Source organism: Pleurodeles waltl, chromosome 7 (assembly GCF_031143425.1).
Source record: "Pleurodeles waltl isolate 20211129_DDA chromosome 7, aPleWal1.hap1.20221129, whole genome shotgun sequence".
Lineage (NCBI taxonomy): Eukaryota > Metazoa > Chordata > Amphibia > Caudata > Salamandridae > Pleurodeles > Pleurodeles waltl.
In genome coordinates this window covers 482,835,590-482,849,397 of record NC_090446.1, presented here as the reverse complement: position 1 = coordinate 482,849,397, position 13,808 = coordinate 482,835,590, and the positions used below count along the sequence as shown (strand labels likewise).

At 42.2% G+C, this 13,808-nt stretch overlaps 1 protein-coding gene across 3 annotated transcripts in view; it reads right to left on the bottom strand.

Annotated features, from left to right (window-relative positions):
• INO80E (INO80 complex subunit E) overlaps nt 1-13,803 on the bottom strand; it is a 187,913-nt gene extending 174,110 nt beyond the window's left edge. For 2 of the 3 annotated variants that reach the window (XM_069244123.1, XM_069244125.1), the window contains exon 1: nt 13,670-13,785. The gene's annotated coding sequence lies outside the window, so the exon portion shown is untranslated. Of the gene's footprint in view, nt 1-13,669 lie in introns of all 3 variants that reach the window. The other variant, XM_069244124.1, reaches the window with a different exon arrangement.
• Nucleotides 13,804-13,808: the final 5 nt, after the last annotated feature.

Below are 13,808 nucleotides of genomic sequence, written 5' to 3'. Positions count from 1 at the left end.
TACTGTATATCCAGAAAACAGTCTATTTCTTTATCCAGGAGATTGTATGCATCAGGGTACGGGCCCCTCTCCACCGCCCAACGAGGTGACCAAAGCTTCACTAAATCCTCCACCTAATGATGTGTGGGGCTCCCAGGGCAAACCAGGACTAAAGCAACTATGGAGTCTGCTTCCCTGCAAGCAGACATGTACCAGGGGGGGAGGGGGGCGGGGAGATGAGCCAGGCCCCCACTGCAGTTGCAGGACTCTGATATCCAGAGTGCCCCATTTGAATGCAGTGACACGGGTCTCCGGGAGTTCATCAAAGTACTGAGCCTCAGTTGGGCTCCTCGTAGCAAGGTGTAATCAATGGGGGTCGGAGGACTATCAACCACCCATCCCCCTCCACCACCTCTGCTATCTTTACAGGCCACCACTGGGTCCTTCAATTTCCAGGCAGGCCCTGAGGCCTCCACATAGTCCAGGTCTTCAAGATTCAGCACAGCCCACCGCTGTGACCAGCCCGGCAGCAAGGGGCGGGGAGAATAAACAGCAATCAGCCCCCTTCTGCTGCCACTGCTCCAGATCGACGTCTGTCCACAAAGTCCCCAGCGGGCCTAGACGCACCTGCGCAGCCCAGGCCTCTAACAGAGGTGTTCAGCCCAGACAGGGCCTGCAGAATGGCAGGACCGCCTCTGCCTGCGAACCCAGGTCAGGGCAAAGGGCTCCAGTCACACTGAGCACCTCAGGTGGCAAAACATGGGCTCAGTGGGACCTGGGGGCAGCAGGTTAATGGAGGATCAGTTGAACAGGCCAGGAGCTCCCTCTTAATGCAGCCGGTCGGCCTTCTTGCTGGCCACGCCCCATCACACAATACATTATTTCCACCACAGGGTTGATTGTCACCAGGGCAATGAATGGGAGACCTTCAAAGTGATCATGCATAGACACTACACCAACACCACACTGGGCATTAGGAAGACTCTGTGCAGAGGCAATGAACAAGACATGCGCCAGATTGAGATCGAACCGCAAACGCAGGCTGACAAAGTGGCACAACTCTAACCCAAGACACACACACTGAACTGGATGATAGATTAGAGAAACTAGACTACAGGAAGTACACAGACCAACAGCATGGAGGTGACCATGTTGGCAACATGTTGGCATGTTTATTATGAGGCGAAACGGCATAAGCCCAGATAGGGGCCATAAGATCTGCTGCAGGAGTAGCGCTCAACACTCAAGAATATATAAATGCAGCTTTTGTGGACTATTATCATACTCTGCATGCAGAGCCTAAGAGCCCGGCCAGTGAACAGCTACAAGTGTTCCTAGCAAGGAGTTCTATACCCCAAATCAACCTGCTACAAAGCACTGAACTAGAAGCCTCTACGATTGGAAGAAATCGTACAGCCATTGCTCAAACTGCAAGAAATAAAACCTTTGTACTTGTGGCTTCAGTACTGAATATTAAGCAAAATACAACACCCACATCACCCTGAAATTGCTGCATATGTCTAATGTGGTAAAAGAGATTGGCACCCTCTTGGAATCCATCTAGGAAGCACATATAGTAGTGTTCTCCAAACAGAGCAAGACTCCATAGATGTGTAATCAAACAGACCGTTTATCGTAAACTACTAGCAAACAGACTGTGGGCCATCGTAGGGACGCTAGTTCAGTGACTAAAACGGGTTTAAACCATAACTTAACAACTTTCTAAACATTTGCCAATTGCTGGAGGCTAACCTTGTCAATAGTGAAGATTGCCTGGTGGGGTCTCTCTATATCGAAAAGGCATCTGACACCCCTGGGTGGGTCATACCTCCTGGGGGCCCTTGAGAGAATGGGGGCAGGCCTGAGGTTCCTTGCATCCGTATGCACACTTTACAAGCAGACTGTGGCTAGGGTTAATACTGGGTGAATCATTTCAGACCTCTTTGATATAAACACAGACACCAGGCAATGATGCCTGCTCTCTCTGCGCTTGCCATGAAGTCACTGGCATGCATGCAACACATGAGGGCCCCAGACTGGGAGGTACAACTATTTGGAGGGTGTGACAATGTCTCTATACACAAACGATGCTCTGATTTATTATTTGTGGGATGCCAGCCCCTCCCTCAGGACACTGAAGGAGATGCTAGACAATTTTGGAGGGAAAACAGATCTCAAAATAAACTGGACTAAAGCCTGCTTATTTCCACTAAAATCAGTCACAGCCCATTGCAGAAATGTGGTGATACAAACTAGGCTGCAACGGCAATTTGATATGCTCAAATATCTGCGAGTAAATATACCCTACATAGACAGAGACCTTGTGGAGAGCAACCTGGGCAGGGCTCTCACATCAATTTGCAGCTCTATGCCTTTTTAGACTTCCCTCCTGCTATCCCTGCTAGGCTGAGTGACGATAGCCAAAAAGAAGATCCTGCCATGGTTACTGTAAATCTTCACGACTTTGCCTATAATTCTCCCCAAAAAGTTTTTCAAATAGCTCCATGGACTCCTGCCCAATCTGGGAAAAAGAAAAAAGAGTTGAACTCCACAAAATGAATTGCCTAATGTTGGAAAGGGGATTAGGCAGCCCTAATTATCAAATGCATCATGCAGCTTCGCAACTGCAATGGCCGATGCATTGAATGAGCTCTTTCTCTAACTTGGAGAAAGCAGACGTCACATGGATACTAAATGGGTCACATATACTCACCTGGCTAAAGCATCCTCTGAAGGAAATGCCCACAGACACTCACCAGATGTCAGTCGCATGTAAATGTTGGCACAAACATCTGCACAATGGCAGCTCCTCCCACACATACACCCCTTCAATCCAGCTATGGACACTGCCTGAAATCCATGGTGTCCTGCGGAGACATGATGTATGGCCATGGAAAAAAGCAGGAGTGCTGTTTGATGAAGATTTTTAACACAAAGTAAACAAAGCACATTCCAGAAAATAACTGATATACATGGTACAGTGGCTTCTCAGCTTATAACATGTAACGTGGTACACCATGCACTTAAGGCAAGTTGTGGGGAGTGTGACCGCTCTGAGTCAGCTATGTCCTCTACAGATGATATTGCCCCACGAGGGCACTCATAAGTTTGTACTAGCTGTATACACTGCACTAAATACACAAAAGACCGATTTGGTGGGAAAAATGGAAGACCATAAAAAAATAGGTAAAAGGGGTCTCCAAGAAGTTACGATTTTGATTAATGCAATGTAACTACCAGCACCAGACCTTACTAACCCCAAAACGCATTCAACACGTATTTAAGGTTGCGTCCTTGGACCAGGGATGCGGAATTCCTATCGCCCGGGACATCTTGTTTGGGGTCAAGGGCAACAAGTTTTTATGTTTACTTTGTCCTTGGGACAAGTAGGCCCAACCCTCTGCAGCACAAACCCTTTGGCTGCCTGTTTACAGAGAGTGGAACTCTCTGCAGTTGAGGTAATGTGTTTCCAAAAGATAATGCTGTTCGAACTTGTATTTATGGTTCATTATTTGAAAGCCTTGATTATTAGGGTGAGTGCTGTAAATAAATGTTTTAAGGTCACACTTCACTACTGATGTTGGTTCCAGTACAAAAAAAACAGCTGTGTATACACATGTTTGAAAACTTTAGGCTATGAGGCTAAGTATAATGCTCCCAGAATGCTCTCTGATTAGATGCAAATGAAGTGTCATTTAGTAAAATGTGTTGATGCATGCTAGTATTTCCCAAAAATATTTCTAATGGAAAATCAGTGTAACCATTTTCAACACGAATATGGGAAGCATGAAAATAAACAAACACTGACAAAGCCAACTGATCTGACATATTTTTATAAGTCTTTTAGTTTCATCAATGCGTGTCTTGTTTTGACATGGCTTTTGTAACACTTGATTGTTGTGGGAGCTACCAGGCCCTCAACATTGTAACAAACACTGCCCAAAAAAAACAACAACATTTTTTGAACTCTAAAAGCACACGTTGCCACCAGTGGCATAACAAAGGCCCCGCAGCTGCCCTCCAGGGGGCCCCTTTAGCACAGCACCTGCCCTGAGTGAGCCTGGAGAGGGGGCTCCTCCATGTTCTTTGCAAAGGGGCACCCTCCAGTTTCGTTACGTCACTGATTGCCACTGTAGTTCCTGACACTGAACAAAACTACTTTGTGTGCCAATATGCTCCTTGTGGAAGAGCAGAATGCAATCACTCACAGTAAAGCCAGCCAAAAGAGAGAGAAATAGAAGTTTTTATTAAACAAAATGTCTTTGTTAACACCAGACCTAATTAGGGACCAAGACCCACATGTAGGTAGCTTTTTGCATGTCACAAACAGCGACTTTCGCTGTTTGCAACGTGCAAAAAGCACATTGCGATGCACAATCCCAGTTTTGCGATTCAGTAACCTGGTTACCGAATCGCAAAACGGGTTTGCGAGTCGCAATTAGGAAGGAGTGTTCCCTTCCTAATTGCGACTCGCAGTGCAATGTAGGATTGTTTTGTGACCGCGGACGCAAACCAATCGCAGTTTGCACCCATTTCAAATGGGTGCCAACACTTTCGCAATTTGCCATTGTGAATGTCACTGTAAACATTTTTTCAGAGCAGGCAGTGGTCCTGCGGACCACTGCCTGCTCTGAAAAAATGAAACAAAAACGTTTCATTTTTCATTTTTGTAATGCATCTCGTTTTCCTTTAAGGAAGCAGTCACAGACATGGTGGTCTGCTGTCTCCAGCAGGCCACCATCCCTGTGAGGGCCGCTATTCGCAAGGGGGTCGCAAATTGCGACCCACCTCATGATTATTCACTAGGTGGGCATTTGCGAAGCCCTTGCGAATCACAGATGGTGTCAGGGACACCATCCTACATTCGGATTTGCGACTCGCAATTTGCGGGTCGCAAATCTGAAACCTACCTACATGTGGCCCCAAATTCTTAAAGAAAGTCACAAAAGTGCACCCATGGTATATGTCGTACCCCTATAAAATATTTGTGAACTGTATTTTAGCATGGGTAAATACGCATGTGTAGATTTGCTCATGTGAAAATCTATTGAGCATCTGCAAGTTCATTTTCCCTCCGGCCACTTTCTTCCCAACCCTGGAAGAAGTTCTAATTCTGCCATTGTCAGGAGTAAATGGTCCAACCTTTCTTATTATGGGAAAATATTAGAGAGAAGCTGGTGAAAATCTTTAAAACATGCAGGTTAGTAGGTTTGCAGACTCAAAGGCATTCCAGCCCTGGAACTATTGCTTACTGCTTCCTCCAGCCCCAGTATGCAGATCTGCAGAAAGGTGGCAAAATAAGGAAATTGCTACAGTAGGGATTGAAACTGCAAGTATTCAAGCCCTATTATGGTAGTAGCCCTGGCATAATCAGAGAGGCTATTATCAGAGCTCTTACATAATGAGATTGCTGCCATAATTTGTCGCCACACTACATGGCACCAAAGGGACAAGTAGATCTTTTTACAGGACAAGTAGATTTGAGAAGCAACCTGTCCCCTGGACAAGTAGATATTTTAATAAATTCCACACCCCTGTTGGACTGCTTTCAATGCTGACAAACCGAGGCAGGGTTTTACTGCATGGTATGGTACTGCCCAATGATACACTGTGCCTGGGAGAGGTGACAAAGGCCATCTCAGAGACAGTTGATCACACCCTACCACCCATACAGGGTGCCACACCATAGGTGTACACCATAAAATGAGCCAGCCTTGTACGTATGTCATGAAACTTCTGGGCATAAATGACGACAGGCCTCCTTCAAAGTGTGCAAGTGGAAGTGAACTTACTCAATGTACATGATACACACAGACGCAGGGCGGGGGAGAAGGATAACAACCCTGTGTTGCAAGAGGTAGGTAAAACTGTATACAATACTACTTGAGTTGACACGCTTGGTGTCCCCTACATTCACAAGAGGACAATAAACATGACTACACCTGCAGGGAACATGTCCCCCCTGGTCACCCAAGCACTGTGCAGGACTTCAATACCTGATTAAATTAATTGATGAGTCTCGCTAGGTACTGCTAATTCTGTTGCACTTAATTGCCCTGTAGTGTCATAAACTCCATCAATGTAAGATATGTTTGCACTAGTGAAGCATCTCCTATGTGCTAATGAATATGCATGGACAGTCTTTCAGTGCCACAGCTGGAAGCTGCAATTTTCGTAAAACCACATTATCATTGTTTTTGAGATGGTAAGACCCGCACTCATTATTTTTAGGTTCAAATGATTAAAGATGTACTCACAACAACAACAAAAACATTACGGCAGGTGTTGATTTTTATCACGCTCCCTAGGAATATTTATCTAAATCCTGCGAATGCCAAGATTTATTGAATACCTCATGAATGCCTTTAACATGAATGTGGTAGATGCCTCTGTGGACAGTAAGTGACTGTTACATTTTCAAACATTATCAAGCTCATCCTGCTGCATATGTTCTGTCAGCTGATTGACAAGACAGAGACAGTGGTAACTGAAGATGTGAAAAGTCTATTTCTGAAGTCGCCTCAGTCTCAAGGGAAGCTCAAGAACTAATTAATACATCTCCACATGGATGAGAAAATGAAGCCTTTCGCAAGACACTTAACAGGCATCCCATTTAACACAGAGAAATAAACGACAACTGGTATCTGGAATAGTCAGCAACAAGCCAATGTAGTGCACGGGTTAGGGCACACTCTAGTTTCACCGACAGATCCTGACTGCAAAAGCCAGTTTGGTTGCCAGATTTGCCTCTCTGTTGACATAAGATGACTGTAGTGATGTATTGGTTTGTATGTAAAAGAAGAATGCTATGACATCAGGGGCAGTGGAATGTTGGGGCAGTGGAATGTTGGGGCAGGCTGTGACTGGGGATTGGAATGTTTTCATATGAAAGGTTGGAGTTGTGCCGGTTTGGGGATGGCGAGCACATGTATCTCTGTCTGTACATTATAACTGGAAATAAACTTGTAAGGAAAGAACAAGAAGAGCCAGTGTACTTACTTCACATGGCGACGAGCAGGATCGTAAAGCAGCAAGCATTGGACTAAGAAAACTGTATTGGAAGGCAACGCTACAGACATCAGACTGCTTCAAAATAGCACTTTGAAACACATCTTCATCGCCTCTATCGTGTTTTTGTAGTTGATTGTAAATACGAAGGCCCTGAAGGTCTTCGTATTTACAATCAACTACAAAAACACGATAGAGGCGATGAAGATATGTTTCAAAGTGCTATTTTGGATTTAAATGATCATTTTTCTCCTGCTCTTAGTAATGTGTGATGAAGAAGACACAAAAAAATGGGTCACACAAGAGTTTCCATGAGTGTTCAATGGGCAAGTAGGTCAACTGAAAGGCTTTATACATCAGATTAGACTCAAAAAGGATGCCAAATCAAAAATTCATAAGGTACGGAATATTCCGTTTATTGTCAGGGAAGAGGTAAAAAAAGAGTTGGACAGGTTACAAAATTCACAGATTATAGAACCAGTTGAAGCTTCTGAGTGGGTTTCACCTTTGGTTGTTGCGTGTAAAGCTAATGGCAAAGTGCGTTTGTGTGTGGATTTGAGAGGTTTGAACAATAATATCATAGTAGATCAGTTTCCTTTGCCTCGTATTGATGAGATGTTGTCTGCCACAAGAGATGCTAAATGGTTTTCCACTTTGGACATGTCGTCTGCTTACCACCAGGTTAGGTTGGACTATCATAGCAGACATCTTACAACTTTTTGTACACCATGGGGTTGTTTTCGTTTCAAACGTATGCCATTTGGTTTGGCGTCGGCGGCTGCCGTCTTTCAAAGGTTGATGGCGCAGTTATTTGGACATTTGCCTAATGTTACATTCTTTCAGGATGATATTTTAGTTATGGGAAGTAGCAAGAAACATCATGATAAGGAATTGAGGAATGTTTTGAACATCTTATAAGAAAAAGGTCTGACCGCAGAGATCAGTAAATGTAGGTTTGCACAAAGAAAAGTAACGTATTTAGGACATGAGATTGACCATGAAGGCATAAGACCTAAAAAAAAGTTGGTGGAAGCTATTAAGAATGCCCCATGCCCCACATCTAAAGATGATTTGAGATCCTTTTTAGGTCTAGCCGAGTTTTATTCGAAATTTGTAGAACATTTTTCAGCTAAAACCTACCAAATGAGACTGTTACTAAAAAACAAAGTGAAATTTAAATGGAATGTAAGTTGTCAGAAGGCTTTTCAGGAAATTAAGAATGCAATTGTGAGTGCTCCAATGTTGCATGGGTACGATCCAAAAGCTTGTTTTATTATCACTACGGATGCAAGTGGTAAGGGCCTTGGTAGTGTATTAACACAGAGTGACAATGTGGGTAAAGAATATGTGGTTGCATTTACATCCCGTTCTTTGTCTCCCACAGAGGAAAAATACTCTGTAATAGAGAGAGAAACTTTGGCATGTGTATGGGCATTAGAACACTTTCGGAAATTTGTTTGGGGGCAAAAATGCATCATACGGACTGACCATAAGCCTCTTACTAAATTGTTAACTACAGAAGGTTTATGTAGAGCATCTGCGAGAATAGCTAGACTATCTATGAGACTACAAGATTTCTTATATGAAGTGCAGTATGTTCCTGGGGTAAAAAATGTTACTGCAGATTTTTTAAGTAGAATGTCCTTACCTTTAAGAGAGTTGGATCAACATCCATGGAATGACTGGTGTGTAGCTGGTGTGTTTGATGAGAATACTTTAAGCTCATTGCAAAAAGAAGAATGGATCATTGAGTATGAGAAAGACGAAGTGTTGAAAGAAGTTAAAAACAAAGTGATGTTCGGCTGGTATAATGACAAGAAAGTCAAAAGCAGTGATATGTTAAGAGCTTTTTGGGAAGTGAGAGATGAATTGAGTATTGAAGGTGATTTTGTGAGTAGAGGTGGGAAGATTATTCCCCCCTGTGGTATTAGAAATAAACTTATCGCTATTGGACATGAGGGTCATTCAGGAATATCTCGCACCAAAAGAGGAATTAAAGTACTTTATTGGTGGCCAAAAATTGATGTAGAAATTGAGAGATATGTACGTGACTGCATGGAGTGTGAGAATAGTGACAAATCTCAAAAGACACTTAACCCGCCAATTTCTTCTTCAAGTTGTCCTAATATACCATGGGAAGAAGTTGCTTTAGACATTATGGGTCCTATTACGTGGCATGATGGGTCTTCAAAGTTTATTGTGGTTTTAGTTGATTTGTTTTCAAGGTGGATTGAATTTTCTGTGTTACAAAAAATTGATACCAAGGCAGTGATTAATTTTTTGGAGGAAATATTTTTGAGGGAAGGATTTCCCAGAATTTTATTGACGGACAATGGTGTTCAATTTAAATCTGAGGAAATGAAAACTTTTGCTAAAATGACTGGTATTGAACAAAGGTTTACAGCTTTATATCATCCCAGGGGGAATGCTGTAGTGGAACGTATAAATAGGATTTTCAAGGGCATCATTCAAATTGCAAAGCATGGAAACAAAAGTAATATAGATTCTGAGTTAAGGAAAATGTTATGGGCTTATAGAGTGACACCTCATGAGACAATAGGTCAAAGTCCGTTTGATATAATGGGAGGTAGAATTCCATTTTCGAAGATTAACCCTGGTTGGATGCAAAGAAGCAGACAAGTACTTTGGAGCAAAGAACATGTAAGAAAGTGCATAAAGAGTTCACAAGAAAAGAACAAGAAATATTTTAATAATAAATATGGTACTAAAGAAGCACATTTGAATGTGGGAGATTGGGTGAGAGTGAAATCCGTAAGGAAAGTGGCTAAAGGTGAGAGCAAGTTTGGCGAGCCTATAAGAATTAAGAAAGTGATGAGAAATACTGTCATTTTGGATGATGGCAGTGTATGTCACATGAGTCGCGTTGCTATTGCTAAGCCTTGCAAACAACAATTTGTGTAGTATGATTTGCTGTAAGGTAAGAATAACAAATATTGGTGGTTGGAGTGTGATATTGATGGTAACAAAGATTCTAGAGTTATTGAGGAATTGGGAGCTAGGGGCTGTCAGGAAGGTGTCCAGACTCGTATTAATATGGGAGAATTTGAATGTAATGTGAATGAGCGTGAACAGAATAAAAATGTAGCTTGTGGTGAAGTGAAGAAAAGTTGTTTCGGCAGGGTTTTGAGAAAACCTAAGGTATTAGAAAATTTTGTGTGTGAATAAATAAAAATATATATATTTATTTATATACATATTATAATTTTTTTTCTTGTTTTTTTGTTATTTTTTTTAAGGGAAGGGGATGTGTAGTGATGTATTGGTTTGTATGTAAAAGAAGAATGCTATGACATCAGGGGCAGTGGAATGTTGGGGCAGTGGAATGTTGGGGCAGGCTGTGACTGGGGATTGGAATGTTTTCATATGAAAGGTTGGAGTTGTGCCGGTTTGGGGATGGCGAGCACATGTATCTCTGTCTGTACATTATAACTGGAAATAAACTTGTAAGGAAAGAACAAGAAGAGCCAGTGTACTTACTTCAATGACCCAATCTGATCACCAAAATGGGCACATATGTGGCACAAAGATTTAAGGTCAGTTCACCAGATAAAATGGCACTTTTGTGTTTTTAAAACTTGATTTGAATAAAAGATGATAAACAGTATATTGCCACGCACATTGATTTGTTTCACTATAAGCTAATGAGCCTTGAAATAAAAGCAGCTGGTATTTCGGAAGAAATATCAAAAGAGATCCTGACTGCCACAACTACAGCAACAATAATTAGGTTGTTTGCAGTTATCTGCAAGAGCACAAAGAGACATTTAAATGTCTTTCTAATACTAGCTAAGGCAATTTTAACTAAAAAATAAGAACAGGTTTCAATTTCAGAATGCAAATTTTAGTTTTATGGACTTCTTTTCGAAATAAAGTGTAAGACATGATCCAGAAAAAAATCCCTCTCTTAACTTCCATGCCAGAACCTGGGAACTTCTCAGCACACCATTTATTTAATGGCACAGCGATTTACTGTGCAAGGTACTTCCAGAAGTATGTATCTGTCAGCAAAAACTGACAAAGGAGCAAAGTTTAAACGGTCTTGAAAGTGCCAGGCCAGTTTTGGTGCCACTTGTGCTAAGATTGCACATGCGTGCAAAATGGCCTACTTTATTTAACCAGTCTCAACGCATGGAAATAATTGCCGACGAAAATGCAGATGGGTGCTACCCAGAAAGATCATGATGTTAAGGCACAGAAATATTAGCTGGTGCCAATGAAGTGGGTAAGGTGGCACCATGATCATGACTCCTCATATAAGATCATGGCATATGCCAGACGCAGTCTGACTAAACCAGAGAATGTTTAATAATCAGGCTGAAAGGATAATTTAGGCATCGTACGGACCTGTGAACATTTTGATATGCTAATATGTAGAAAAAAATGAAAGTCCCCAATCATCAATTTTGCATCATCTTTTTTGGAAACCACTTGTAAACCTTTTGCCGCAGATCAAAAAATGACATTTAGGTCTAACGAACTCTTGCTTTTGAGTAGTATGTTTTTCTTGTATCTTTCACTGGAAACAAAGTTGTCAAAACTGTTTACTAAATAGGAATACTCATGGTACCTAATTTGACAACGCCATGACCACAAATTACACCATGCAGATCACCAACAGTGATCCCATACTCACTGCAGTCACTGAAGACCAGTTATTACAAGAGTTCAAATACCTCGGGAAAATGCACAAGCACTGTGATCTTGGGGAGCTAAAATCTTCTTGCAATATGTAGGGTGAACGACAATATTACTGCATTGACCAGCTCCTAGAGAACCCGTGTTAGGATTGTTCAATGGCAGAGACTTTGAGATTAAGGAGAAGATAGAAAGTTCCTAAGATTCTGGCCAAAGTAATGGAAAACTTTTTGCCACGTATCAAAAGATAAAGGTCAGGTCTACAGAACGATTACTTTTCCATAGCAATTTTCTTCGTGTATTTTTCCACAGGAGACAAAGTTATTAAAACTGACTCTTGCAAAGAAATCCTCAAGGCACCTAGTTTGACACCGTGAGCAAAAAAATAAATTCTGCTGGTCACCAGCAGTGGCCTCATATTCACCGCAGTCAATGAACACCAGTGATGGCAAGATGTTGAATACATGAAGAAAATGTGATGCCGAGGAACTAAAATGTTCTTGCACTATACAGGGTAAACCAGAAAAATCAGTGCAAAGGCCAACTCTTACAATGAATCTGTATTGTTTCTGTTCAGTGGCAAAGACCTTGAAAGTACCCTGAACAAAGGAGTCTCCTCGGGTTCCGGCTACAGCAAATGGCATAGCTGAAGTTTCTATACAACAATGAAGGAAGTTACGCAGTCTGCAAAAAAATTAACACTCTACCATTAAGTGGACTATAAGTTAACCTCATGGAATAAACGACAAGTCATGGTCAAGAGGAAACTAACCACCTACATTCAACATGATAAGCCCATCAAGATGCTAAACGTGAAAGAAGTGCAAAGAAAAGATGAAAGAAGAAAAAGACACAAAGGAATGTGCCAACTAGAAGAAGGGAGCAAAACAGTCTTAACTGTGTCAAGGGGGCATGAGGCTTAAAAAGTTTTGGATAAGGATGATCACCCATTTAATCATCATCTCCGACCTTACATCCATACAGTGAATGGCAACCTTTCTCTGAGTCACTGAAAGACGATGAAGCGAGGACTGAAAGTAGGAATGTGCCTGAGGAAGAGCTGCTAGGGGAATATCCTTAGCTGGTGGAGAAATACCCTTTTAAGGACAATTTTTTTAACTTACTACTCAACACAAGGAATCGGCTTTCCAGATCCCATAGCCCTCCTTCACCCTCCATCCCCTTATCTTAAATTATACCTCAGTCTTTAGCTGTCACAGTAGTTAATAGTCACAAACTGCAGTCTCAAATCCAGGATCAGTGTCACTTTCTTCTAGAACAATATATAATGTAGCACAATGGACTGAGATGTGACCCCAATCGATAAACAATGGCTGAAATTAATTCAAGCATTCAACCTATCACTTTTTCTTTTTGCTTTCTTCGGTGTGTTGCCCATACATCTCTCCCATGCTCGCGAAGCCATGAGACTCAAGCTACGCCCTTCTGAAGAGGCTCATATAGGCAAAATTGGTCTGGGGATGTCAGTATTCTCATTCAAATGGGGGCTGGCGTAGCAATTATGAGTGTACTATTTCTACTGGAGTAGGACCAAGACAGCGCTGCGTAGGGTGGTCCCAATGCAAGTGCAAGCTGGGCAAAAAACAATGAACTGTGGTAAGGCTCCGGTAATTACGAGTGGCTGAGATGAATTGAAACACTTCGCCTCTCACATTTATATTTGGTTCAATACGTGTCGTAGCTTCACTCTATGTCCCAAATGATCTACCGATTTTGGATACATCACCATCTCTCAGGGAGGAATCGGATCTTTGCACAGAACGAATATTCTGTGGTCTGTGACCTGAGCTCACAATAGTGGACCTGGACAAATATACTGTCCGAGACCTGAACGCACGCTAGTGTACCTGTTCTCAGCATCACCCTTCACCAGCGCAAGGATGCCGTAAGTCCGTTTCTATTAATGGTAAACGCGCCGCTTTTTCGGGGCCGTCCACATCAATAACGCAACCGAACAATAGCATGAGCTATTTATACATATTAAAAGGCCAGCCATGGTGCTTACCTCATCACGATTTAACTTCGTTTTACTACCGACATAAACAACACTGCCGCCTCTATTGGTCACATGACAAAAATAAGGATACGGCGTTGCTAAGGACGTTCATCACATGGCCGGCGTGGAACGTTATGATGTCACTTCC